Source organism: Tenrec ecaudatus, chromosome 1 (assembly GCF_050624435.1).
Source record: "Tenrec ecaudatus isolate mTenEca1 chromosome 1, mTenEca1.hap1, whole genome shotgun sequence".
Lineage (NCBI taxonomy): Eukaryota > Metazoa > Chordata > Mammalia > Afrosoricida > Tenrecidae > Tenrec > Tenrec ecaudatus.
In genome coordinates this window covers 310,688,006-310,692,680 of record NC_134530.1, presented here as the reverse complement: position 1 = coordinate 310,692,680, position 4,675 = coordinate 310,688,006, and the positions used below count along the sequence as shown (strand labels likewise).

Sequence of the window (4,675 nt, the reverse complement as noted above, 5' to 3'; positions counted from 1 at the left end):
TACCAACTAAACCAAACTCCTGTTTAGTTTTGAAATCCTGGTGGGTTACACATTGAACTGCTAACCTGATATCAGCCAGTTTGAACACACCAGCGCCTCATGGGGAGAAAGATGAGGTTTTCTGCTCGCCTAAAGAGTTAGAGCCCTGGAAACCCATACTTTTACCTACAGGGTCACTGGGATGGTAATGAATTTTTTGTTTACTGTTTAATTTTAAGACTTCAGGAGATATATGTGGTTTACAGTTTTAAAGATTATTCCAGATTATCTCACGGAAATAGTTTCAGGGAGAGAGTCCCAGTCTGTTTGGGAATATTCAGACACAGCTTCTCCTGCTTCATCAGATGCTGGGCTCTCTGAGTTTTAAGTCTGCTTAGTGTATTCATTCACCAGTCTGATCTGCTTTCCTGTGCTCTCTTCCACCCCTTTAATTTTATTTATTTGTCTGTTTTTACATGAAGAGATGCATTTGGTTGGTTAATTTCAGGAATTATGGTCTGAATGTCATCTTTACTGATCTTTTTATCCTCTCTTTCTATTGGACCTTCCTCTTGGACTTCTTGGTGGTCGCAACTGCTGTCTAGGACCCGCCCATTCCTGTCCCCTGCCCCCAACAAACAACACTTCACCATCGTGAGTCAACTCCGACTGTCCCTTTGGTCCCCGAGACTCTAAATCTTGACAGAGATTGACAGCCTCATCTTTCTTCCACTCGAATCGTCTGTCTGCAGTCAGCTGCTCATTGCGTGGCTCACTACGTCATCAGAACTCACTATGTCATCAGAACACCTAGGCTTATTTAAATAGTGATCCTGCAAAGGCTTCACAAGGCTCACTCTCTGGCAACCACGACTGCCTGGTACTATTGTATTGTTTTCAGCTGCATATACAGCAGCAAATCATTTACTGCTCTTTTTGACTCCACCAGCCACTCCCCTGGAGAAAATGAGGCTGTCTGCTCCTGTGAAGATTTATAGCCTCAGGAAACCAGAGGGCTACTCCACCTATAGGGGCGAGATGAGCAAACATTGCCTCTATGGCAGTGAGTTTGCTCTGATATGTGTGTGTATCACATACTATATATGTATGCAATGAGCTGGAATCAAGAGATGAAAACAGCAGTGTTCCAGAGCCTCTGTTTTTGCCAAAGGCTTCACGTGTTCCCTCAGTTTAGCCTCCCAACAATTTTCAATGCTATAGCCAATATGACAACTGCATACCATTACCCCTTAATGCAGATTTGAAACTGAGAGATACCTCCCATAGGAAGGTGTAATAACTCTTAAGAGGTTAAATGATTTCAAAGACCGGTGGCTAAAATTGTTTGGTTTTTTTTTTCTTAGTAGATTATTACTGCTCTGTATCTTTGGGCCGAGGAAGTAAAGCAAGATTTTTCTTTATAAATATTGTTTTAAATGTATTTCCATACTCCCTCCCAACCCCTCAAATGTTCTTCAGATCTAGATCATATAGACAGGAAAGTTGCATAATCTTGAAAAGATATGTAAAGGAGGCATTCTCTAGTTGTTGGCTCTGTGGCTTAGTTGGTCAAAGCGCCTGTCTAGTAAACAGGAGATCCTGGGTTCAAATCCCAGCAGGGCCTCTTTTAAAGAGCACATTTTATAGCTACTGTCCCAAAACCTTATGATTAAAAGACCAGCAAATACACAATTGATGTGTATGGATTGTGATAAGAGTTGTATGAGCCTCCCCAATAAAGTAATTAAAAAAAACACCAGCAAAATCTATGCTGGAGACTCAGGGGCTCAGAACACTTGTTCTAATCTCAGGAGAATAAGGATGGAATTGCCGAAAATTAGCGACATTTCCTTCTTGGGCTTAGCTTCCTTTACCATTTACAGTTTACGTCTCAGACACTTGTCACTTAGCTTTCTTGCAATCTCAATGACTGTCTTCATTTTTGCATGGGACATTGCCTGGCTTATGAAACGACTAATTAAGTTTTCCCATCTCAATGAACTCTTTAGAACATGCGCACCAAATAGCTTGTTGGCATTAATGCCACGAGGTCTCAAAACGTCGTGAGCTTATGCATCACCCAAAGATCTGTTCAAATGCAGCTTGCAATGCACCAGGCCTGGGGTGGGGCCTGTGATCCTGTCTTTCTAACAAATGCCCAGGGGTTATCTCTTCTGTTGTCTTATGGACCACACATTGTAGAGCAAGACGAGTGATCTCATTTCAATGATTGCCCTGCTGAGTCCTATACTTTTACATGCTGACCGCTATTTTCCGCGCCAACTTTTACTCATCTGCCTCTCGTCAAACCCTACTGAAGGGGGAAAGAGCAAGGTGAAAGTTCTAACAATTAAGTACATTGAATACTTATAAAAACGGATTCCTTCTTTCTGTGTGATGAAGGACTCTAGGCTATAGCAAAGTTTTCGATGGAAAAGTACCATGATTGCGCTTGAAAGAGAAGAACAAGAAGAATTAATGACACAGCACACAATTTTTAAATTTAAAAATAAACAAACTTTTAAACCTGAGAAATCTTGGTGCATTTACAGTCAGATAATAAAATGAGCAGTCCCACCCTGCCTAGAGAGTCTCTGTGGGCCAGAATGGACTTGATGGCTGTGAGTTTTTATTTGTTTTGTTTTTAACTTACTAATCCACACACGCAATTGTGCGGTTCTTATTTCTGTTTACACTGAACCATTGGCTTTGGGAGCCTCTTTGTAAAGTGTCCAGTGTGCAGTCACTTGTAGCAGTCCAGTGTCGCAGAACCGGCTATGGATGTTCAATCCTAGACCAACTCAGCCTTTGCTTCTTTCATGGGACAACTGTCTTTATATGACTCTCGTGTAAAAGGACACTCACTGTAAGGAATTCTGCCAGCTCCAAACCAAATTCACTGCCATCGAGTTAACGTTGACTCCAGTGAGCTTGTGGGTTTCCCAGGCTCGAAGTGTTAATGGGAGTAGAAAGCCTGGTCCTGCTCCAGATGAGCTGCTGGTGGATTTGAACTGCCAACCATGTGCCTCAGCTCAACATGTAACCACTACACCACCAAGAAAAGAAGCGGCTTTGAGAGTCTTTCAATTGTCATGAAACTTCAACTTTGTTGGGACTGCTACGGAGTGCAATGTTTTTAGCTGTTGCTTAAATCAGAGCAGGTCTTCAGAGTCATCAAAGGAACAACCATAATTGAAGATGTCTGCTTGTCAGTCTCATACAGCAACTGTTGGGGCGAGGTGTACATATTACAGTATATCTAGTACCTCAAATCGCAGTGACGATAGCCCTACAGAATCAGCCCGTTGTGATGACAACCAAAAAGTCTCACACATTTCCACAATATCCCAGTAACACCCTATGGAGACCTAAGGCACTGTTACAAATGTTTGCAATCACAATGAAAATGAGAGTTCAATCCTGTCTAGAAAGTGAGGTCTTTGATAATATTGATATTTTAAAAGCCCTCATTAAAAAAATGGAAAGACTACATCTAGGCTAAGAGTTTTTGGTGAATCAACTGATTGTAAATACATTTTAATAACTATTTCTGCTAAAATGTGAGCGACTTGTTATTGGCCCGTACGGGGATCGAACCCGCGACCTTGGCGTTATTAGCACCACGCTCTAACCAACTGAGCTAACCGGCCAACCCACGGTAGTGCACGTTTCTAGTTCCCATTTCAAAGATCGATACTTAGTCACAGTGGTCTCAGGACAAAGTAAAATGACCTTAAAGAGTTTCTAAGACTGATTTTTAAAAATTATTATATTGGGGGCTCTTACAGCTCTTATTACATTCCATACGCATCAATTGTATCAGGCATATTTGTACATATGTTGCCATCATCATTTCCAAAGCATTTTTTACTTGAGCCCTTGGTATAAGCTCCTCTTTTTTCCTCATCCTCACCCACCCTTATGAATCCTTGATCAATGTTATATTGCTATTATATATCGTGTCTAACCTCGTGAATCCTTGATCAACTATATATTATTGTTATTTCAAATCTTATATTATCCTTTGTCTCCCTTCACCCACATTTATGTTATTCATCCCCTTGGCGGTGGGGCGGTGGGGCGGTGGTGGACTATCCAACCTTGTGATGGATCCCACCTTTCTTCCTCTTCCCCCTCCCTGACCATCCCCCTCATGATATCACTATTACCACTACTGTTCCTTTTTTTTTTTTGGTTTATGTCACTATTTCCTTTTTTCTTTTTTTACATTTTATTAGGGGCTCATACAACTCTTATCACAATCCACACATATACATACATCAATTGTATAAAGCACATCCGTACATTCTTTGCCCTAATCACTCAAAGCATTTGCTCTCCACTCAGGTCCTCTTTTTTTTCCCCTCCCTCCCCGCTCCCCCCTCCCTCATGAGCCCTTGATAACCCACGGATTGTTATTTTGTCATATCTTGCCCTATCCGGAGTCTCCCTCCCCCCTTCTCTGCCGTCCATCTCCCAGGGAGGAGGTCACATGTGGATCCTTGTAATCAGTTCCCCCTTTCCAAGCCACGCACCCTCCACTCTCCCAGTATCGCCCCTCACACCCCTGGTCCTGAAGGTATCGTCCACCCTGGGTTCCCTGAGCCTCCAGCTCCCATATGTACCAGTGTACAACCTCTGCCCTATCCAGCCCTGCAAGGTAGAATTCGGATCATGATAGTTGGGGGGAGGAAGC

The 4,675-nt window shown here is 42.5% G+C and overlaps 2 non-coding genes across 2 annotated transcripts; one reads left to right on the top strand and one right to left on the bottom strand.

Annotated features, from left to right (window-relative positions):
• The first annotated feature begins 1,529 nt into the window (after positions 1–1,529).
• On the top strand, positions 1,530–1,603 carry TRNAT-AGU (transfer RNA threonine (anticodon AGU)). The gene has a single exon. It is a non-coding gene; the product is annotated as a tRNA-Thr (tRNA).
• A 1,952-nt stretch (positions 1,604–3,555) lies between these two features.
• On the bottom strand, positions 3,556–3,629 carry TRNAI-AAU (transfer RNA isoleucine (anticodon AAU)). Its single transcript has one exon. It is a non-coding gene; the product is annotated as a tRNA-Ile (tRNA).
• Between the last annotated feature and the right edge of the window lie 1,046 nt (positions 3,630–4,675).